At 45.0% G+C, this 24,772-nt stretch overlaps 1 protein-coding gene and 1 pseudogene across 9 annotated transcripts in view; both read right to left on the minus strand.

Moving 5' to 3' along the window:
- The window catches only part of FCHO1 (FCH and mu domain containing endocytic adaptor 1), a 294,097-nt gene that overhangs the window by 254,363 nt on the left and 14,962 nt on the right, over window positions 1-24,772 (minus strand). For 3 of the 9 annotated variants that reach the window (XM_040321491.1, XM_040321459.1, XM_040321446.1), the window contains exon 1: window positions 6,806-6,902. The exons of the other annotated variants lie outside the window; for them this stretch is intronic. The gene's annotated coding sequence lies outside the window, so the exon portion shown is untranslated. Of the gene's footprint in view, window positions 1-6,805; window positions 6,903-24,772 lie in introns of those variants that run through there. 9 annotated transcript variants of the gene reach the window in all.
- Window positions 930-1,048, minus strand: LOC120925439 (annotated as a pseudogene).

The raw sequence follows: 24,772 nt of genomic DNA on the forward strand, positions 1-24,772 counted from the left end.
ATCGCGCGGAGGTGGGGGTGCACGGAGACACAGTATCCTGTGCCTCCGTGCACCCCCGCCATGCGATCGCGGCGGGCCCGCGATGGCCGGTAATTGAGGCCGCGGCTTTGCAGCCTACACCGCGGCCTCAATTACCGGCGGGTGCCAGGTCACAATTTGTCGCGATTGCGACCTGGCGCCCGGATTTTGTTGAGCCCTGACGTCACCCCATCTCTTCGCACCAAGAGATGTAGGCCTTCCAGGTGCGATGGTAGATCCTCCAGGAAGAACACTACCGTGCCCTCAGCATGGTGAGATGACAGAGTCGGACAGACCCCGGTCTCTTAAAACCTGGCTTCCAATAGCCATGTCGTGCAAGCCAGCGACTGTACAACAGGAGAAAGTATGGGACCCTGAGACAGAAGGTCCTCCCGTCCTGGCAACCGCCAGGGTACCCCTGCCACCAGGCGTCCGAGATCGGTGTACCAAGGACGCCAAGGCCAATCTGGAGCGATTAGAAGCAATGAGATCCCCTCAGCCTCCACTCTGTGGAGCAACTGAGGAAGCAACTACAATGGAAGAAAGGTGTAAAGTAACCGATACTGACCTTACAGGGCCACCAACATGACTGACGCGTCTGTACAGGATCACTAGACCTGGCCATGAACTTCGACACCTTGCGGTTGAAGCGGGCGGCCAGGAGATCCATGCCCTGTGAGTCTTACCTCCTGCAAGGGAGCTGAAACACCTCCAAGTACAAAGACCAGTCGCCCTGGTCCAGCATCTGGTGACTCCGGTAGTCCGCCTGCCAGTATACCCGATGGTAGACCAAAGCCACAGCCGTGGCATTGCCCGGCTGAATCCAGATCGGACGACCTTGCAACCTCTTCGACCACGAGGAGAGGCATAGCCTGATTACCCAAAGTACTAGGACAATGATCGGTAAACACGATTTACAGCACCTGGTATTCCCAGGCGGTCTCCCATCCAAGTACTAACCAGGCCCGACCCTGGTTAGCTACCAAGATCAGATGAGAGCAGGCGCATTCAGGGTGTTGTGGCCGTAGGCCCCCTAGAGTCCAGCGACTCGGAGCCGACTGGACCCCCCAGGCGCCCCCCTCAACCCGTGAGTCTGGCGTCCATCGAAATTACCGACCACTGGAAGTGAAGAAGTGAATTCCCGGACTGAGGAGTCTGGGATCTCAGCCACCAATTCAGAAAGACTCTGACCAGGTGGCGCACCTGAATCTGATGATCCAGAGAGATTTGTACCACTCAGACAGTATTTCCCTCAGGAAGACACGAGTGTGGAACTGGGCATACGGTACCGCCTCGAAGGAGGCTACCAACAGGCCCAGGACTCGCATGCAAAAAGGAGATGCAATTCCCCCAGGGGAAAAAAGACCTTCGCCAGTGAGGAGTCCGGGTAAACCCTAGGTACTCCAAAACGCTGAGTCGGGACCAGGACCGACTACAAAATGTTTAACACCCACCCAAATTCTCGGAGGGTCTGAATGGCTACAGATACATCCACAAGAAAGTCGACTAAGTAGCCCACAATGGCAAAGTCTCGCAGTCCCAGCAAAGCTAGGATAAGTGCGAGCTCCCTGGTGAAAACTCTTGTTGCCGACACCAGATCAAAAGCAAAGGCCACAAACTGACAGTGGTCCTCCCCCATCGCAAAGCACAGAAACCTCTGTGACTTGCGCAAAATGGGACATGCATGTATGTGTCCTTGATGTCCAAGGATGCCAGAAAGTCCCCCAGATGGAGCGCAGCTACCACCGAACGAATGTATTCCATGCGAAACTACCCAACGTTCACAAAGGCATTTAGGGCTTGAGGCCCAAAATCGGACGGACCCCGTCCATCTTCCGGACCGAGAACAGATTCGAATAGAAACACTCAAACCTCTCGTCCTGCAGGACAGGTAAACTTACCCGGCAGCCTAGCAAGTCCCACACTGCCCCAGGGCAGACCGACAAGCCGGAAGGAGAGGGAGACACGAGGGAAAAAATCTGTTTGGTGGATAGAAAGGTACCCTATATAGTACTCCGAAGAGACCCCCTCGTAGACCCACTGGTCGGAGAGCAGGGAGGTTCACCGAGCTGTGAACATGCAAAGCCGACCACCCACACCAGAGACGGGCGGGGAAAGGCTACATATATTGGCGGGTTTGGGTGCCGGCATGATCGGCTTACGCACCCAGGGATGTTTTAGTCCCCCAGCTGAGCCTTTGTCGGCCTGGGAGGGTTTGCCCGCGGACCCTGACTGACGAAAATACCGCTTCGGTGTGGGAAAGGAAGGACCCGGCTGACAGCGGGCTCCTTCCCCCTGGAGGGTTGAGGGAGGAGTGCTCATCCCTCTAGTGACATCCTTGATAATGTCGTCCAGCGAGGACCCAAAAGGCCTCCCACCCTTGAAGGGTAAATCCGCCAGGGCATATGTTAGAGGGTAGAGAAAAGGGAAACTGCCGCTCCAGGTGAGTGCACTCAGCAATCAGTGTTCTCTCAGAAGCGTGGGTGCAGGCAATGCATGGAGCAAAGACTGGAGAAAAAGATTGGACAGCCGCACTTCCACGAAATTCTTAAAATGTTGCCTTTAATGGTAAAAAATTTAAACAGCACTACAAGTCACAGCAGACAGTGGGGTGGATAGCTGACGCGTTTCGCACTGGGGTATCAGCGCTTAGTCATAGCTAAAACAAAATGGTACACAACTCGAAATATATACAAACCTAAACCAGTCACATGATCCACCTTCACCTGTGGCCAACCATCGCTAATGATGTAGAGGGGATGGAAAAAACAATCAATGGTGATCACCTGGGAAGCTGGATCACATCAGTGGTGAAGTGTAATACACATGTATTTAAAAATAATCCCAAAACTAAAATAAGCAAATAGATAAATTGCTAGACGGTCTACATCATTAGCGATGGTTGGCCACAGGTGAAGGTGGATCACGTGACTGGTTTAAGTGTGTATATATTTGAGTTGTGTACCATTTTTGTTTTAGCTATGACTAAGCACTGATACCCCAGTGCGAAACGCGTCAGCTATCCACCCCACTGTCTGCTGTGACTTGTAGTGCTGCTTCCATTTTTTACCATTAAAAGGCAACATTTTAAGAATTTCGTGGAAGTGCATATGTTAGAGGCCTGGTCAGCAGACCAGCATTCCAACCAGAGGAAGCGGCATAAAACCATCTCTGAAACAGAAGCCCTAGATATCAAGGGCGCGGCATCCAGTGAAGCATCACAGAAATATACAAGGCCCTGGACCAGCTGGTCCGCTAGCCTAATAACTTCGGGAGAGAGCCGGTGCTCCTCCACAGTCTGCTGCAAAATGCTCACTCAGTGAGTGACTGAGACCCCAGAGTAGTGGCTCCAATAGGCCGCAAGGCAGACCCCAGCATGGTAAACATGGAACGGGTCAGTGCTTCGGATCTATACAAGCAGGGGTTCCCGCAATAGGGAGAGTGGGTACCACACCGGAGGAGAAGCACATTTTTTTTTTAAAAAAAGCTCACCTCAAAGGGGTACTGAACCGCCAGGCGGTGAGGGACTACAAAAGCCTTCGGCGGCTTTTCCCATTCCGCATCTATGAAATTATCAAAGAAGGGCACAGAAGGAAAAACCTGCACAGATTTGTGTGACCCAAAAAAGACTGAGCCCTCAGCGGAAGCCCAGCTGCACTATCCAGGTTAAGGAAGTCCCTTACAGCAATGAAAAGCGTACCAACAAGTGCCTTGTCTTGCACCGACCCAAGTGAGGGGTCATCCTCACAAGTACCTGGTCCACGGCTCCAGATAAAACAGAACCGGGGACCTGAGCAGCAGCCAGGTCCTGGTCTGATACAGAGCATTCCCCAGGGGATAGCGGGGGAAGGGGGCGCTTTTTACCCCCCTTACATCCGCACTCCGCTCCCACCCTGGCAACCAAAGTTTCCAGGACTAATAACAAAGTGTCTGTGGGAATCCCAGGTGCAGGAGCACCAGCTGTTTGGGGGGAAGAAGAGCCCAGATACTGACTCCAAAACAGAAGCTCCCAGGGCCCTATTCAGTGTTAGAATAAAAACCCACCCTCTTGCTGCGCTGATCAGGGGGTTACCCAGGGGACTCACCACAGGAAGAGACTGCACAGCGCCGCTGCCCACCCTCAGTACACAGCGCGTGGAGAGGAGAAAAAAAACGCGAGGAATGCCCAGCCGTACCAACCCGCCTAAGCGGGAGGAACTGTACTTACCCGTCCAAGCGAGGACTCACCGACGCATCCCTGACAGGCCTACAACCGCAATGGAGGTAGCTGTCGGCCCGGTCCACTGTGAGTGAGACAACACCACAGCTCAGTCATACGTGGACCTCGGAGCGGAAAGCTCACCGGCCACCCCAGGAGTCATGGGGTATGTCGTGGCAGACCCAGCCTCTTTGCAAAGGTGTGCTCACACTCGCTGGCCGGACTGAGAAGACTACAAGGATCTATATATCCAGCCTGTCTCTCAGCCGACAGTTGATAGAAGATTCTTCAAGAAAAAATAAATGAAAATAAAATAAAACTTTTCCTCAGGGTGCTGGGCCCAAAGGGAGCCAAACATCCTTCTCCTTTGCTAGGCAGAACGAAACTGAGGCTGCATACTGCAGGGAGGAGGGCGGGGCTGTTCAACTCTGTTAAAGCAACATGTATTTAATTATCTAACATGTTTCTGCCTAGTCTTCTCCTGTGAACAGGAACATAACCCACTTGTCAAGATTTAAGGAGCTGTGTCTGTCCATGGACGATAAGAGAAAATCTATTTTAAAACTTTTTGGGAAACATAGGGAAGGGTTATCACCCCTGTAACATTTGTTTTGCTTTCTGTGCCCCTGTTCAGAAGATTTCACCTCACTTTCTGTCCCAATGACAATTGGATTTAGAAAATTTGGGGTTTTTAGTGAAACAAGGATTGGTGATAAAGCATCAGAGGAGAGGAGACACCTTTTCCCCCATATTAACTCTTACAGGAGAGAATTTCCCTTCCTAGGGGTAGATTTCCTCTCACTTACTGTTGTCTCCCTCAGTTTGTAAGTCAGGTGTTTGTGAGTAAGGGACCGCCTGTATACTTGTTCTTCTAAATGTACCTTGCAATACAGATACACGTTATTAAATTCACACTAAACTCTGTGTTAAAACTATAATGTGTATGTTATCATAATTGATCTCTGTACAGTTGGAGCCTTTGACTAACCCTGGATGTGCCATGGGGCAGTGCTTCTGTGGCCACACACTGAAGCGGGCCATAGACAGTTTGAATCTTGGCCAGTTAACCAAGGACCGGCAGAGATTTAAACAGTGTATGGACAGGCTGAATGTACCAAAGTTGATTGATTAACTTGGGTACAGCCAGCCTGATTTCTCATGCGATTGTTGCCAGTGGCTATGGCTGGTAGCGATAATAACTGTGTTTTCCAGGCTACCCCCTCCCCCACACTGGGAAAACACCATAGCTGTACGTTAAGAACCCCCAATGGCAAATAAAAATATCACTCCATTTATGGCCAGCCTAACTAACTGGAGCCAATGCTTGGACCTCAAAATGACCTCAGGGGGAAAGCAGAGACAGAAATTCCCCCTGAGCGTTAGACTAAAGGTTATTCAACTCACTGGTGTCTACCAAAAACTGCAAGGTCAGTCTCAATAACAATGATTAAATATACAAACATATAGAAGGTACCTTTAAAACACAATTTAGCATACAACTCAAATGCTAGAACATCATGTTTCTATTCATTCATAAATAAAATAAAGTGGTAACAGCAGTACTATCCATTGCAGTCAAGGTGGTCTGTTAATTGTTACAGCCAGCTCTCCCACTCGACACTGGGAACTTCATCTGTCCGACTTGCACAAGCATTGCCATTTCTGAGGACAATTCGCTCCTGTGCTCTGCCTCGGAACAAGTACCACTTCTAGAAGCCAAAACAACAACACTGAGTAGGAACCTTGGCTGTGACAGCCATCTTGACGAGTTCTATTTCTGTTCAGTTTCTGTATTTCCCAAGGCAGCTCGATTTTTATTTTTTTTTCTAAATTAGCACGTTTGCATCTTTTAATAAAAAAAAATTCCAACATTTTCATCAGCATACATATACAGACATAGAAAGTAACTAGGTATGCAGACTGACTTTTAAAAAGCTCAACACCAAGTCTAGGCTTGTAAGTATTAACACCAATTATTCTATGTCCCCTTAGGGTGGACATATAAATCCTGTTTCTTGACCAATTTAACCATCACTGGGTAAATGATGGGGTAAGAATCTGGCTGTCTAGCACTTCTTAGGAAAAGCTAAAAAGCGCATCCAACAGTTGGAAGTACTGGTTAGCGCAAACGAAAGTAAGGCATTAATCATCCATCAACTTTCTGTTTAAAAAAAAATGAAAAAAAAAGCCTGCACCAACACAGATCATCGACTGAAAAACATATGATCACATTGAGCCTCTGAAGGTTTAGGGAGAAGCAGTCATACTTGATGAGACATCTGTCATGGTAATATGCATGAGTGACTGTCCTTACAATCATACTTCTATCTAGTAGTCCTGTACCTTAAATAAGTTACAATAAATAACTGAAACAGTAAATTGTGCAGTTTCTGGTTTTACTTAATTACTATATAACCCTCAAGACATCATCTGAATTATAAATCCTTCCTCTATACTGTGTATAATTTGCTTTGCATGTGACAGGTCAGATCCACAATATATCACACAGGAGACCACCATACACACGCTGCATCCTTTCTATTCTTCATACCGTATTGATATTTAACAAAACAACAAAAATGTTCTTACCTGAGAATGTGAATCTGTCTTCTGTGTGCTTGTGCTATGGATGGTGAGGGGGAGGCTGCCTACACTGTGACTGCTGTGCAAGTCACATGGCTAAGTGCATATCATTAGATAACATACCAGACACATTCAACTCCACTGAAAACTGATACAACATCATATGGCCATCTGCATGCATTATGAATACAAGCTTGTCCACAAACAATACTACTTGTTACAAAAGCAGTATCCTCCATGCCAACAGAAAGCAACATTCTTATTAATGGCACAATTAAGCCCAGGAACCCAAATCCTGTAGCATGCCCCACATTCTGAACCTTTACCCTGTATGACTGCTGTGTTGCAATAAAGGGAAAGAGGCATGTATTGGTCCAGGCATCCGTGTTGAATGCCCCTTATCTCGCACCTGCAAACAAAATACCCCCTGCACACCCTGTATGTTTGGGAAAGTTTCTCCCAGATGTGTTGTTGTAATGATGGCAAAGCAGTATTTTTAGTGCAGGCACCTGGCCATTTCCCTGGTGAATGCCCTTTATCCTGAACCTGTAAGCAGTTACCCCTTCCACCCCCTACTTGACTGGGAAAGCTGCCAGCTGCTTCCTGCTGTGTTGAAATACTGGGAGAGTGGCATTTTATGGTCTAGGGCAAACTAACCATGTATCTTATGCATCCTGCTGAATGCCCCCTCATCCTGAACCTGTGAGCTGTTACACTTTGCATCCCCTGTATGATTGAGCAAGCTGCCAGCTGCTCCCTGCTGTGTTGTAATGATAAGCATGTGGCAGCATTTGGTCCAGGCACCACGGCAAGATGAACACTTTATGCATTTTTCTGAGTGTCACGTATCTCGACCTTACAAACCGTTGCCTCTTTCAACTGCTCCCTGCTTTTCTAATGATAGGGGAAGAGTCATTTTTGTATCCACAAACACACACACAGCACCCAGCTGGTCACTCCCCTGCTCCCAATGCCTCCTAAGAATTCTGACTGTTGGCAGCAGGAGCCTATTTCTCTGCTGTCCTCAGTACTCTCAGTTGCAACCTGAAAGAACAGGTAGCAGGCAACTATGGAGCTGGCAGTGGTAAACATGGGTGTTTAAGGGTGGCAGGAAGGAGGGAAAGAAAACTACTGGGGTGATTTCTACCTTCAAGTGGAGCTAGGCCTGCCTTTCCTTCAATGGTCCATTTCCCTCCCTGGCTATCTTCATTGGCCAGTGCGGGATGATGTCACAAGCAGGACTCAATCATCCCGGCATACAGGGACTATACCAGCAATGTAAGCTGAGCTGTGCTCAGTTTACATACTGGAGAAGACTACGAGGCTGGCTGCTTGCGGTTGGCGACAGTGGAACTTTTGTTCCGCTTTAATGCAGGAATGCATTAACCACTTGCTTACTGGGCACATATACCCCCCTCCTGCCCAGGTGAAATTTCAGCTTTCGGCACTGCGTCGCTTTAACTAACAATTGCGCGGTCGTGCGACGTGGCTCCCAAACAAAATTGACGTCCTTTTTTCCCCACAAGTAGAGCTTTCTTTTGGTGGTATTTGATCGCCTGTGCGGTTTTTATTTTTTGCGCTATAAACAAAAAAGTGCGACAATTTTGAAAAAAATACAATATTTTTTACTTCTTGCTATAATAAATATCCCAATTAAAAAAAAAATAATATTTTTTTTTTCTCAGTTTAGGCCGATACGTATTCTTCTACAAATTTTTGGTAAAAAAAAAAAAATCGCAATAAGCGACTGGTTTGCGCAAAAGTTATAGCGCTTACAAAATAGGGGACAGAATTAATTTTTTTTTTTTTTTTTTTTTTAATAGAAATGGCGGCGATCTGCGATTTTTATTGGGACTGCGACGTTATGGTGGACACATCGGACACATCGGACACATTTTTGGCGCCATTCACATTTATACTGCGATCAGTGCTATAAATATGCACTAATTACAGTATAAATGTGACTGGCATTGAAGGGGTTAACACTAGGGGGTGAGGAAGGGGTTAAATATGTTTCCTATAAAGTGTTCTAACTGTAGGTGGGGGGGTGACTGGGGGGGGGGGGTGACCGATCTGTGTCTCTATGTACAAGAGACACAGATCGATCTCCTCTCCAGAGACAGCACCGCTGTCTCTGTGTGAGCCGGCAATGACAGATGATCTCATATGTTTACATATGAGATCATCTCTCATTGGCCGCACAGATCGCATCGCAAACGGCCACTCTGATTGGCCGTTCGCGGCGATCTGTAATTGGCTGTGTCCAAGGGACACAGCCAACACAGATTTTCCCCGCTGCGCGCTCTGGAGCGCGCGCGGGGACCGCCCAAAGGGGCGGACGTCAATTGACGTCCTGTTGGCTTTTGGGATCCGCGCTGTAGCCGTCAATTGACGGCAGGCGGATCCCAAGTGGTTAAGATAACAAAAGCCTATCATTTAGTACCACTTTAAATAAAAGAATAAAGAATTGGCATTCCTAGAGTATCTGGCTCCTGATCAGACATGTGACTGGGAGCTGTCCGTGACAACTCAGTCAGTGTTCTGGGGCATACAGCGAGCATGCTTTCAGCACACAATCTCATGTCTCCATGAACAGATATGTGCAGCCTCTGGACATTTCAAGTGGAACTTTAGGCAGAAAAATAAGTCCTCACAGAGTATGTAAATAGTCCTGCAGCAGCGCTGCAAACCTCTAGTTTGAAAAAAGATAAAAGCTGTGTAGGATGACCCGATCAGATGTAGCTTAAGTATGTGCTCCAATCACCAAAAAGGCATTCACCACGTGGGGGGATATAGGGTCCCCTTCGGGGGAAACACTCACCAGATGGTTTCTTTACACTCGCATTTCCATATATATCGCCTCACGTGTCACCTCAGATGCTTGGAAACTGCATACCCCTCTCCTATCTTGATCACCGTTATTGTATTCACTTCCCGGGTGTAGTGTCCGCAGGTGTATGAGGGAATGAAAAAACCATATAGTGCAATATCGTTTTTGAATTTTTAATGTCACCCCAAAAAACAGATATACACTAGTCCCCTCATAAAAACATGCGTACCAGAAAATAAATTAAGTCAGGCACATAAATATATGTGGATGTTTCATTTGCATTTCTCACTGTTTAGTGTGGACCCCTGAAGACCGCTCTGGAGACTTTCCTGTAGCTGTCACTTCCTAGTTCCTCACTCAGTGGAACGCATATGTCACTTCCGGTCGGATGCTGGATAGCAGCGCTCTGACGTTTCGTCCGTTCGGACTTTTTCCAAGAGCGTGCTATTCCTCTGCACCCGCCGGAGTTATATTGCATAGTGCTACACGCCCACCTGTGACGATGCTATAGATGGGGATGACCCTCCATCTATGCATCGTTCGATCCTCACTCCGAGCGCCGCGCTCGGCCACGCCCCCCGGAGAGGAGGAGATAGCTGGGTCTTTTTTGTACTCCGCTCCCTGACACTCACTGTTGCCACCATAGAACTGTCATGCCTTTTTGGTGATTGGAGCACATACTTAAGCTACATCTGATCGGGTCATCCTACACAGCTTTTATCTTTTTTCAAACTAGAGGTTTGCAGCGCTGCTGCAGGACTATTTACATGCTCTGTGCGGGCTGTTTTTATTTTTATTTTTCTGCTTTTATCAAGTGACATTTATTTTTAAGCAGCTGCTTTTATCATTATTTATTGAGTTTTATCTTGTTAGATTTTTTTTGCTTGGACTTTGTTGTTCACTCCTAAAGCGCAGGGTTGTACTATCATTAGAGGGCCACCAATTAGTACTGTTGTATACTTAGAAAAATAAGTCCTGCTAGATCACTTCAGGCTGTCCACTTCTGCAGGTATAGCTACGTAAAACTTTTAAAAAAAGTGTCTATACTGCTTGCAATCCAGTAATACAATGGGGGTTATTTACTAAAGGCAAATCCACTTTGCACTACAAGTGCAAACTACAAGTGCACTTGGAATTGCAGTCGCTGTAGATCTGAGGGGGACATGCAAGGAAAATAAAAAACAGCATTTTAGCTTGCACGTGATTGGATGATAAAAATCAGCAGCGCTTCCCCCTCATTTCAGATCTACCCCTCAGATTTACAGCGACTGCACTTCCAAGTTCACTTTCAGTGCAATCTCAAGTGTACTTTGCACTTGCAGTGCAAAGTGGATTTGCCTTTTGTAAATAACCCCCACTGTCCCACCCTGCGCTGCACATGCTCAGTTGCTCTTTATTTTTAGGCACTGCCAAGTTTGTAGAGGGCGATCTGCTGACAGGCTTAAAGCAAAATGAAACCCTCCTGTCCTTTACAGCCAATGAAGCTGCTTCTGTTTGATCTGCAACTGCCATGGTACTGCATGTGATCAGTTATAAAACAAGCCATTTGATGCTTTGAGAGTTTGGTTGAGGGCACAAGTAAATGTGACAGTTAGCAGTCCCAGCATTCCAAAAATGTAATGTTTTTCTTTGGTCCACTTGATGATTTACTGCTGTTCATGGGCTCTGGGCTTCAGGAAAATGGCAGCCTCCAGCAAAAGGAAACAGGAGCAATGCTGGAGGCAATTTACAGCACACACTAATTATGGTAGCATAATTATTACTGTGGAATGTGGGGGCATGGCTTGCCTTGGAGGAAGATGGCCGCTTGAATCGAGAGCTCTGTCCTACCTCAGCCTATTCTGCTACGTCATAGGGGTTTTTCGCTGTGACTCTCCCTCAAATTATGGGGACTTCATCCCGTGGAAGCTCAGCATCCCGTTCCCGGTCTCTGAGAAACATTACCAGCTCTAATCACACCATCCCGGAGCTATTCAGATCACGGAGGAACAACATGGCGGCCGCACTTCCCGCCTCAAGTTCTCCTCAGCGCCACATCGAGATCACACTTTCTCCTACGGAGCACCCTCCTTCCCCCGGAGCAGATAACCCGACACCGATGCCACAACTGAGTATTCAGGACCTCCGTTCGGTGGCGACCGATATTAAGGATACGTTATCTGCAGCCATCTCTGATCTCCGCTTGGAATTACAAGCTATGGCGGGAAGAGTTCAGAAAGTGGAGAATACTACGGCGATTCACCAAACGGCAATTAAACAAATCCATTACCGGGTGAATTCACATACTCATCAACTCCGTGATTTACAACGTCATGTCGAGGAACTCGACAATAGAGGCAGACGCAATAACCTGAGAGCAAGAGGCCTGCCTGAAACCGTAGATGGTGACCAAATACCTAAAGCGGTCTCGGACATCTTTAAAAGTGTCCTTGACAGGCCCCTTCACACTCTGATCTCAATGGAACGCATCCACAGAGCTCTTCGTCCTCGGGGTAAGGATTCTGATCCACGAGAGATGTTATCTGCTACGTCAATGATTATGCAGTTAAAGAAGCGGTTCTTAAGAAGGCCCGTTAAAAAGACCTGCTGGATTTTGAGGGTCATCAGATTCAGATCTATCAGGACCTTTCGACAATTACACTTAAAAACCGAAGGGACCTACGTCCTTTACTGGAAGTTTTAAGAGCTAGAGGAATTGGTTACCGTTGGAAATTTCCATTCGGTCTTTTTGCTTCTCACCTGGGTCGTTCAGCTCTCTTACGAGTACCTGAGAAATTGAACGCCTTCTGTAAACACTTGGACTTTCCATATGTTAGCATTCCAGATTGGTACGCAGAGTTTATGATCCCGGATACTCACGTTCGCCTTCCGCCTCAAGACTCAATCCTGCCGTGCAGAATCGACCTATGCCGAATAGCCCTTCTGCGGCGCCTTTGCCTCGAAGAGCCCACCGAGATCAAAATTCTGGTCCTCGCTAAATCTGCCTGCAAAATCTTGTTGCATCCCGAATGCTCAACTTCTATGGAAATACTTTAGTTCAGGACGTACTTTCTTTTATTGCTATCTGAGGCCGGTTGCCTTAACCTGTATTTATACTACCTTTTGATTGTCCAGGGCCCCCGTGATCTAACAGTGCTTCTCAGAAGTTTCATCTTCTTACCCCCTTGCGTTCTTCAATTACTCAAATTGTTATGTTCTAAGATTGTGGGGCCTTGAGATATAGATCTACATGGATCCCTCACCAACTTTACGAAGATAATCTCATCTTTTGGCTGAGAGACTCGCATGCTGATGTATGCCTTTTTACCCGAGACTACATGTGTTTTTCCAGAACCCACTACATAGTTATACGTTCTACTCATATACCTATTTGGATACATCCAAGACGCTTATAATTCCTTCTGGTTCTCACCACTCGGACAGTGCTGGATAGATGAGATGTGTGCCCATTTTTATTTTTTTTCTGTTGGGCAGCCCCTGTGGTCTATTTTTCATTTCTTTAGATCAATAAAACCCTGGGTCTATCAGGTATTTATGGATTGTTATATTTCTGTATATTTGTTTATCTAATACTGTTGCTGAGTAAAACGTGTTCTGACAACAATCTGGTTTGGGGGGATTTATGCAACTTTGTCAACGTTAGTTCTTTTAGATCTCCATTTTTTCATTACTCTGTTTATTTCACTGATTGTGTACACTTGCCCTATACTGACACCTACAAGTGATTTCTCTTTGTGGCTTCCGTACACGGACTGCTTTTTTCTATGTCACTCCTTTGCCTCTACACTCAGCTGTTATTCATTTACTGTTCCCGACCACGGAGAGATATAGTTATTCTCACCTCACATGCTCTCCCTGGCTGAAACTTCTCGGGATCTCCTACATTTCTTTTACACTAACCTTTATAGTCCGGTGACGTACTTTTTCTTCTTTTATGGCGATTTCTTGTACTTCTGTTTAGACTCATGCATTCCTCCAGACCTCCACAAAGTGTTACCTATTTTTCCGAGTGTTTCCATTAACATTGTTTTATGTTTTATCAGAGAAGTGACGATGTTTCACTCTCATTGTTCTAAGTTACGTATTTACTGAGTGATATATCGCCACAATACAAACCTAATTGATCAGATTGTCCTAACATTTCAATTTGCTGTACTCTTACGGACATTTACAGTTCCCACACATGCCTAGCTATGATTTAACTTTAGCTGATTGCTGATTGATTATCGCCATTTTAAACCCCATTTTTGTCGATTCTTTTGTTATCGCATGCTCATCTACCCTGCCCGCTAATGTTGTCTCATTAATGGGCTTTGGTAAAGACGGACGGTAATATTGTATTCTTTTTTTTTTTATTATTTCATTCTTTCACTTGACAAGCCAACCCCCACTCAGTGGTTTTATTTAATTTGACAAATTCCTAGATTGATCCCTTTCATTTAGAGTAGACCACTGATTGTTTTCGGTCCCCCCCCCTTGTGTAGTACTCACTCATCTTGGTTAGTGAGTGGGGCTTGATCCATTACCGGATTACCCTCTCCCTGTTTTCCTATTCAGACCTTTGGTTACCCTACACACCCCTCCTATTTTACGTCCCTTTTATTTTAATTTCATGTGTAGGGCAATTTCTGTACTTCCGGTGTCACTCTTATAAATTAAGTGGCAGGTGACGTTTTGAAGACTGCCTCCTTTCCCAATTGAAGCCTGCATTAGGTGAAACGCCGAGTCGGGCGGAGCTTTTTTGTACTAAGACGTTGCCACTATCTAACCTAACCTGTCGGTTGTTACCGAGGTTAGAAGGATTTTTTAATATCTGATACATCTTTTATCTGCTAAATTCTTTTGTTTCTGCAACTTTCATCCAAATGTTGTGAAAACTGTGATGTCTTGTAAATAAACTTCTTCCATTAAAGAGGTGTTGTTCAAAGTTGCTACACTATGAAGCCCTCTTTTTTTCTTTTTTCTCTACTTTTCAAACACCCGGGGGAGAGCTGTGTATGCTGATTACTCTACAACACAGAAGCTGATTGAAAGCGCTGCTGCACCTGGAGAACACAGGACGCCAGATCCCATCCACTTGCAGGAACTACAGCTCCCAGACCCTCTGCTACATGCCTGTATGATCTCTCATCTGGTAAGGGGCTAATCTGCCCGCTTTTTATCTTATTGCCGTATATGGATGTTTATATATTTCCACATTGAAGAAAAAGAAACACCGCTGCAGATAAAATCAGGAATGCGATCTTGCCTTGTGGACTCTTTTTCATTCCAGGCACACAATACCCATATTACACACTTTTTGGATTGTTTTATATAGAGGTTTTTTGACCTAAAGTTTTTTTTCTTTTTGAGATATTTTTGTGGGTTGCGCTAATTTTTCACTCTTTTACATTATTTTAATTTCACCCTTGCCTGCCATAGTTCTCGATGTTTTCTCTTTCTTAAGTCTTTAAAGTGCTTACGGTTTTACATATATAATGGCTACTCCAAAAATTGGAGTTTCGATACCCCCGTAAGGATCATTTCTCTCAACGCTAAGGGACTCAATATTCCGGAAAAACTTTCCCAACTTCTGTTAACAATGCATCGTAATAAAGCAGATATCATATTCGTACAGGAAACTGACTTTCGAACTGACTCAACGCTTAAACTATATAATTATCATTTCCCAACAGTTTATCACGCAACTAACCCTACGATCAAATCGAAAGGGGTTTCAATTCTAATAGCTAATCGTTGTCCTCTCCAAATTTCTGACTCTATAATAGACAAGGAAGGAAGATATTTGTTTCTAAAAGGTACTTACATGAATCGTAAAATTACATTAGCTAACATATATGCCCCGAATAATTGTCGAATTTCATTTTTCAACACCTTGTTTGACAAATTGACTAGCTTCACAGTGGGTACTCTTATATTTGGAGGAAATTTTAACGCCCCGCTTAACCCAGTTCAAGACACTTACACGGGAACATCCTCTCTTCCTTATGTAACTCTAAGAAAAATAAAATTACATCTTAGCAATCTATTGCTTCATGACACCTGGCGCACATTAAATCCCGCCGGCAAAGACTATACTTTTTTTTCGGCCCCACATAACAGATACTCTAGAATAGACTACATGTTCATAACGCAAGACGATCTACCCATGCTTACACACGCAGCCATTGAACCCATGTTCCTATTGAACCAACACCCCATTTCTATTACGTTGACATTCCCAGAAACGTTTTCTCGCCCGCAAACTTGGAGACTTGACCCCTCTTTGCTTACAGATCCCTCTGTTGCTATAGAAGTGGAAACTCGTCTTAAACAATTTTTCCAAGAAAATGACCCGATGGACACGTCTCCTATTATTAACTGGGAAACTCATAAATGCGTGATTCGAGGCACTCTTATAGCGGCGGCTGCCAAACGTAATAGAGAGAGGAAAAAATTATATACTGACCGAATTCGGAAACTGAAAAATGTCCACAAACACACTCAGGCTTTAACAACCTTGAATGACCTAATTCGCGCCCGCTCCGAATTATTAGATTTACTGGGTAAACAAGTAAAACGCAATTATATCCTTGGCAAGAAAACATTTTATGAATACGGCAATAAAGCTAGTAAAATACTCACATGTGCCCTGCGGAGCAAGAAGCCATGACGATACACTCGATATCTGACTAAAAGGGTCATAGACTAAACATATCTATTGACATAACAAACCAATTTGTTAAATACTATACTAAACTCTATAACCTCCCTGTGCCTGACCCAGCCACTCCAGATTTCACGAGACAATGATTGATTGCAGATTTATTGCATCAATATAGCCCCTCTCCCATATCGGAAGATGCCAAACATGACCTGGATGCCCCACTGACTAAAACAGAAGTAGACATAGCATTGAAACAAATGAAAACAGGCAAAAGCCCAGGTCCCGACGGATTAACAACGGGTTACTACAAAACTTACGAGGAGGTTCTCACACCATTCTTTTTATTCTTTTTATCTGCCTTTAATACTTTTGCTAACCCTATTGTGCCCCCTCGTGATCTTCTCTCCGCTTACATTGTTGTGATCCCGAAACCTAATAAGGATCCCTCGATAGTAACTAGCTACAGACCCATCTCGTTGCTCAACGTAGATTTAAAATGGTACGCTAAAACTCTGGCTAACAGACTTCTCCCTTTTCTTCCCCATCGGGCAGAGAGGCAAGGGATAATACCCTCAAAGCAATAAATATCCACCACTGGCTTACGTCCACTAAAAATCCGGGATTTCTGCGGTCGCTCGATGCGGAGAAGGCGTTCGACAGGGTAGCCTTCCTGCTACCATGATAAACTTTATATCTACTCTCTATTCTTGTCCCACAGCGAGAGTTTAAGTAAATGGCTGCCTGTCGGATGCCTTCTCCGTTTCGAATGGTACACGTCAGGGTTGTCCCCTCTCCCCTTTAATTTTTATCCTTACCCTTGAACCTCTGCTGAACCGTCTAAGAAATAATCCAGATGTCAAAGGCATCGATATTAAAGGACACACCCACAAAATTGCTGCCTTTGCAGATGACATACTTCTCTTCCTTAGGGAACCGCTTACGACGATACCTAACTTACTTAAAGACTTTAGTGACTTCCGAGACCTGACTAATTTTCAAATAAACTTCTCGAAATCCACTGCCCTAAACATTTCCCTGTCTACTGAAATCTGCAAGTTATGCCAAGCTAATTTCCCTTTTACTTGGAATACTCATACGATTACTTATTTAGGTATCCAACTGCCAGCTTCCCTGACAAATGTATATACTCTAAACTATACTCCCCTACTACATAACATATTGGCTGACTTGAAAAAATGGTCTTCTGGCTTGTTCTCCTGGTTTGGCAGAGCCGCTATTATTGAAATTATTATTTTGCCTTGGATTCTGAATATTTTACAAACTATGCCAATTAAGATCCCGCTGGTCTTCTTTTCCTCCTATCAGAGAGCTTGCACTGTATTTATCTGGAACAAACTTTGTCCAAGGTTGGGGTTTAAAAGGCTTACAGCCCCCAAACTCAAAGGGGGCATAAGCTTACCTGATATACGCAAATATCACCAAGCATGCTGCCTAACCAGAATTATTGACTGGAATGTACACTTTGAATTTAAGAATTGGGTTTGGATGGAACATTCCTCATCACCTCTTCCTTTGGCTCATCTTCCATGGATTACGTCACAATGTCCCTCTCGAATGTAAAACTCATCCCCTCATCAATCCTACCCTCCTTACTTTTCGAGATGCTTGCAATAAACACCATGTTTCTTCTATAAAAGGCCCAATGACACCAATCAGATTGAATCCAGATTTCACACCGGGAACACACTCCTCCTTTTTGGCTGACGGATGGCCTCATCCTTCCGTTCGAGCGGAACAGTTTTTTGAAAATGGTCGCCTTTTAACTCAATTAATTTCAATTACGTCACTTCTTTAATAGTTCTACGCCACGACCAGATTGGTCTAGACATACCACTAAATTTGAAGATCTGTGCTTGAGCAAAGAACCCCTGAGACACCCGATTACCTCTACATACTCCTTATTATTCTCCAATTTCTCTCCTAAAATTCACTGGGCCAATCAAAAATGGGAACAGGAACTATTAATTGACCTTTCTGATTCTGAATGGGAAAAAATATACATGTTCACACATAAAGGTTCAGGAAAAAGCATTTAAAATACTATCTAGATGGTACAGAACGCCCCTCAAACTCCATCACATTAATCCTTTACTTCCCAAATCCTGCTGGAGATGTAAAAAAGAGATAGGATCATTCCTCCATGTCTGGTGGTCTTGTCCTTTCATTCAACCTTTTTGGAAAGCCATTCACAGGCTTATTCTCCAAATAACGACTTATTCTTTAGACTTCACACCTGCCCAATTCCTACTCCATCATTCATCCTCACCATTAATTGGCTACCACCGCTCTCTAACCATGCATTTGGTCAACGCGGCCAGGATGTGCATCCCTATCAAATGGCACTCTACTGAACCCCCTTCCATTAAGGAATGGTTTAATCGTATACAGAGAACCATGGAAATGGAGGAATTAATCCACCAGGCGAAAGACACCCCATCCAAATTTACTACTACATGGTCTTGCTGGTTAAACTTTGTTTCCTCTGACGAATACAAAAATACTCAACCCTGAATTTGAGGTATTTATCTTAGTATACATTAAATGACAGAACTGTGGCAGGCTCCTTTCCTTTCCCTCCTCCCTCCCCTTTTTTTTTATTTTCTACAGCCAATATTGCTTATTATTTTCGATTACATCCAACAAACAATTGAATTGATTGGATAATTCATTAATTATCTGTTAATTGGAGGTTAACATATACCAATGCATCCCGCCTAACAACTGCAATATTTTATTGCATGCTTTCCGTTTTTTCTATAGCTTGTGTTTGACATGCTGTTATTTTATTGTTAGCGGCTGCGTCCGCACTCTTCCATGTGTAAATGTTCTCATTTCTGTATCTCTGTATTCTAATGAATAAATAAAAACTTTTACAACAACAACAAAAAAATTACTGTGGAATGTATGTTCCTGGTAAAGAACATAATGTTTTATCAAGTTGTTATGAGTAAAGTTATACCTTAAGCCAGTGGTTCTCAACCTGGGGTCAGGAGCCCCTCGGGGGTCAAATTATGATTTGCCAGGGGTCACGAAAAGAGAGGGAGGAACAAAGAAAAAAGGCAAAGAAAGAATAAGAGAAAGAGAAAAAAATGGCTAAAGAGAGGGATGGGGGAACGAAGTTACTTACTGGTAACGTTCTTTCCCGGAGTCTTTCAGGACAGCCACCTGAGAGACCTTGGCTCCTCCCCTCTGTAGGAAACATCGCGCCAGCCTTCTATAAATTTCCTCCTCCCCTGCTGGCTCCTCAGTTCTTTAAAGAGCACCTCCAGTTGCTGGGGAGACACAAGAATATATGATACAACATAGTTAACTATATCACATTTCCTGCAAGTAAACGTTATGCCTTTTCAACAAACCTTTGGGTGGGTACCCGACTGTCCTGAAAGACTCCAGGAAAGAACGTTACCAGTAAGTAACTTTGTTTTTCCCCTAATCGTCTTTCAGGACAGCCACCTGAGAGGATAACCGAGCACTTACCCTTAAGCCCCGTACACACGATCCGAAAATCGTACGAAAAATGCCGCTTTCGAAACGATCGTACAATAATCGGATCGTGTGTACCGGGCATTAGGGCGGGACCACAGCTTGTAAGACCTTGCGTCCAAAGGTCTGATCCTTAGCTGACCAAAGATCCAACCTATAGTTTCTTACGAAGGTGGCAAAGCTGGACCATGTCGCCGCTTTACAAATCTGTTCCGGCGTTGCTCCAGCTCTTTCTGCCTGTGAGGCTGCCATAGATCTTGTAGAGTGCGCGCTAAAACCCTCTGGAATCTGTATGCCTCCTAACTTGTAAGCCTGTTCAATGGCTTCTCTTAGCCATCTCACTATGGTGCGTCTAGTGGCTCTGTGCCCTTTTCTAGCTCCAGAATGTAAAATAAATAAGGAATCCGTCTTCCTTAGTGTCTTTGTTACCTCTAAATAATGCAAGACGCATCTCCTGACGTCTAAATTATGAAACTTTACTTCTTGTTCTTTAGAAGGGTTCGAACAGAATAAAGGTAACACGACCTCTTGTTCCCTATGGAACCTCAAGATTACAGGAATCCCGGGTCCATCTTAAAAATTATGCGATCTGCAAAGATCTGAAAAAAAAAGGGAGGTCTGATGGATAAAGCCTCTATCTCACAAACCCTCTTTGCTGTGGTGATTGCTACCAGGAAGACTGCTTTTAGCGTCAGCGTCTTTAGGCTGCAATTCTCTAGTGGTTCAATACTTTGGAAAGACTGTATTCTGCCTGCTCAGGGACCTGAAGAGCCTAATTATCCATGGATCGGATGCTAATCTTTTTTCTTGAAAAAACGATAGTGCTGACACTTGAATCTTTACAGTGCTATGGCTTAGCCCTTTCTCTACACCATTCTGCAGAAACTCTAGGACGGCCACTGAACTCTGTGTGTTGAGGGTGTTTTCTGTGCACCAATTGTTAAAGCACTTCCACACTTTCTGATAGATATTACGTGTCTCCACTTTCCTGTTCTTTAGCAAAATCGCAATTAAGAGGCTCAAAAACCACTTTGCTGTCAGCAGCTGCTCCTCAGATACCAAGAGGCCAAGTTCCACCTTTTCACTTGGGGGCGGTATATTGGGCCTTGGGAGAGTAGATCTTCCCAGACTGGAAGTAACCAAGGGGGCTCTATAGTGAGTTCTTTCAGCATAGAGAACCACGGTGTCCTGGGCCAGTGAAGTGCTATGAGAATCAAAGTTGTGTTCTCTATGCAGCGTTTTCTTATCACTGGTATTAGCACTGGTGGAGGAAAGGCATAACATATTTTGAATGTCCACCTCTGTGCCAGCGCATCCACCCCTAGCGCTTCGTCCTCCCTTTTCAGGGAAAAGAACGCTCTGACTTTTTTGTTTTCTCTTGAAGCAAATAAATCCACCTGAGGTGTTCCCTATTTTTGTGTAATTTGTTTGAACACCTCTTGGTTTAAACGCCCAGTCGCCTTCTTTCACTTGCCTCCTGCTGAGAAAATCTGCTACTCTGTTTAAATCCCCTTTTAGGTGGACTGCTGATAGAGAGAGTATGTTTTTCTCTCCCCATTTCAGGATTTTCTCTGCTAGTGCCCACAGGGTTCCACTTCTTGTTCCTCCCTGTTTGTTTATGTAGGCGATGACTGATGCGTTGTCGGACCTGATTTGCAAGTGCATGTCCTTTCAACTTTTTCTGGAAGGATTGAAGTGCAAGCCCTACTGCTTTCAATTCCTTCCAGTTGGATGATCTCATCCTCTCTTCCTTTTCCCCCGTCCCTTGTGTTATCCGGGAGCCTAGATGCGCTCCCCATCCTACGCCACTTGTGTCTGTGGTAAGGGTCTGGGAAATGGGAAGTGTTCACAGCCGACCTTTGGTTACATTTTCTAATGTCCTCCACCACCATAGGATTCTTTTTACCTTTGCTGGTATTAGAACCCGCGTGTCCAAGGACTCCTGCTTGTGATACCATATACTTAATAGGAACATTTGCAGTGGCCGAAAATGTAGGGCTGCCCATTGTACTTCTGGGATTGCAGACGTTAGTAACCCCAGCATTGACATCACCTTTCTGATGGTGCATCGTAAGTTTGCCTGTATTGCACTTACTTCTTTTTGGATTATTTCTATTTTTTCTTTGGGTAGAAATATTCTTTGTTGGACCGAATCTATTACATATCCCAAGTATGTTATCCGCTAAGTGGGTTGTAGTTTGGATTTTTCAGGAACGTCTGCGTGATCTCGAGGTTCTTTTGTAACCTTTCTGGAGATTTTGCAAAAAGAAGCAGATCGTCTAAATAGGCGATGATGGATATGCCTTGGACTCGCAAGGGTGACATGGCTTCCGTCAGAATCTTTGTGAAGATTCTGGGTGAAGAGGAAAGGCCGAAGGGTAAGGCTCGGAATTGTAGGTGCATGGCTTTGTTTTTTGTTTCTATTGCTAACCTTAGGAATTTTTGACAATTTTTGTGTATTGGGACGTGTAGGTATGCGTCTTTCAAGTCTAGGGAAACTAGAAAACAAGTTTGGGGGTAGTAAGGCTTTGACTGAATATATTGAGTCCATCCTGAATCTTTTGTAGGTTATGGACACATTCAGGGGTTTGAGGTTTAGGATTGACCTTCCCCGTGGGTTTTTGTACTCCGAATATGTGGGAGTAAAACACTTGTCCTCTTGCTTCCTTTGGCACCTCTCTGATTACTTCCTCTTTCCCGAGATCCTCAATGGCTCTCATTAACCCCATCGGCTTTTCCTTTGTTTTTTGGAAGTTTGGTTAAGTACAATCTGTTTGGGAGTGGTTTTGAGAACTCCAGGTGATATCCGTCCCTTATTGTTCTCAAAATAAAGTGGTTGGAGGTTATCTTTTCCCATTGCGGGAGGAAGGCCCCCAGTCTTCCTCCTACTGTGACCAATTTGTAATTTCTTGTCGTAGGTTTGTTCAGAACGAAAGATCGCTCCTCCTTTGCCTTTCCCCTTCGGGACCCAAGGCCTTTTTTTAGTTATCTGTCTTGGGTGTTGAATAACGGGGACCTTTTGGGGCCCAAGTTGTACTTTTTTGCCTCCTTTTGTTCTGTTGCGGCTGACTCCAGAGCGCTTTGTGTTTCAGCGGAAATGCTTTCTTTTTATACGCTGTACAATCTAGCACCTTCTCCAACCCTGGCCCAAATAGCAAGTCCCCTGTAAATGGGATGCCACATAATTTGGTTTTAGATGCGCAGGTCCCCTGCCATGTCTTTAACTATAGGGCCTGTCTTGTGGAGTTGGCTAGAGCGGATGATCTAGCTGCCATCCGTACTAGTTCAGCTGAGGCATCTGCGATATAGGCTATGCCTCGCAACAGTGTGGGAAAGGAGGATAGGATTTCGCAGTTCCTTCCTCAATGTGTGCCTGGATCTGGTTTAACCAGAACTCCATATTTCTGGCCACCACCGTGACTGCAATGATCGCTGGCTTTAAACTTCCCAGTGTGGAGTCCCATGATTTTTTCAATAATGAGTCCATCCTTTTATTCATTGCCTCGGATAAGATGCCCATATACTCAAATGCTGAATCTGTATGCCTTGATACTTGTGAAAAGGTGGCATCTAGCTTTGGAGTTTTGTTCCATATTGAGGATGGGTAATCTGAGAATGGAAATCGTCTTTTTAAAGCTTTAGAAAAAAATGTTTTTCTCTCTGGTTCCTGACATTCTTTTTTAATTGCTTCTATTAACACCTCGTGAATTGGAAAATTCCTCTTTTCCTGTTCTCCTAATCCCTCATACATCTGGTCATGCAGGGATAGGGGCCTTTTCTCTGTTTGTATACCCAGTGTGGTATATATGGCTCCCAAGAGGTGATCGACATCCTCTAATGAGAGTTTATAACGGGATGGCTTCCTGGAATCACCTTCCTGAGCCTCCTCGTCTGATTCTTGGGAACCGGACACTGCGCTGTCAGGTTCCTCTTCTGCCTCCCCTCTAGGAGTTACTGAAGGGCCTGGTGGAAGGTATTAATTCCGGTATTGCAGCTGTCTGTATTGGCGGAGAAGCCGACTGAAGCTGTGGGATCTGAAATCCTTCAAAAAAGGTTTTAAAGTAAAAGTGTTGGATAACTCTTTAACAGATGATGCTACCTCATTCTGTTCTGAAGTATGTTCCTGTACTAGCTTGCTAATACAATCACTACAAATAGCTTTCCTCCATGAATCTCTAAGTGTGACTTTGCAGGATGGACACTTCCTCTTTGAGCTGTGAGGAGGCCTATCTTTGTTAGTTCTCTGAAAGACATAAGGGAAAAAAGATACCCCACATTTAGTACCGTAACCTTCCTCCTGCCCATGGCAGGTGCCCAGTGCCTTCATGTGGGCTTACTTCGCTAGGGGCCCCATGAATCACCCCCTGACACTGAGGGCTTTTGGCTCTCCCCCCCTCCTTTTTCTTCCTGGGGGGAGGGGTCATGAGTTTAGGATAGGGGAGGTCCACCCTAGGTTCCTCTTACCTTAGTCTGGCTGGAGCTGGTCTCTGCTGGAGCAGTCTCTCTTCCCTCTGCCTCCGACATTTTTCATGTCACCAGCGGTGCATCTGCTGTCTCTACAGCATTGGCAGCTCCCTCCAGCCTCTGCCTGGCTCTGTTTCATAATTTGCGGCTGGAACTGGAAGCCGTGAACCCGGAAGTGCACGCCCCCGTCTTCCTGGTGGCGTCTCCCCCTGGAGGAAACACAAATAACTGAGGAGCCAGCAGGGGAGGAGGAAATTTATAGAAGGCTGGCGCGATGTTTCCTACAGAGGGAAGGAGCCAAGGTCTCTCAGGTGGCTGTCCTGAAAGACGATTAGGGGAAAAATCAAGACATTAGGATAGAGAGAGGGAAAAGGGAAAGAAAGGAGAACAAAGAAAGAGTGGTACAAAGAGAAAGAGTGGTACATCCTAAAAATGTACCATAAGGAGTTTTAATACTGTACAAGTGGAAGGCACTTAGGGAGCGCTAAATGTCCATGGGTTAGGCGCGCAAATCACTTGTCTTGCCTTA

This window comes from Rana temporaria, chromosome 1 (genome assembly GCF_905171775.1).
Source record: "Rana temporaria chromosome 1, aRanTem1.1, whole genome shotgun sequence".
Lineage (NCBI taxonomy): Eukaryota > Metazoa > Chordata > Amphibia > Anura > Ranidae > Rana > Rana temporaria.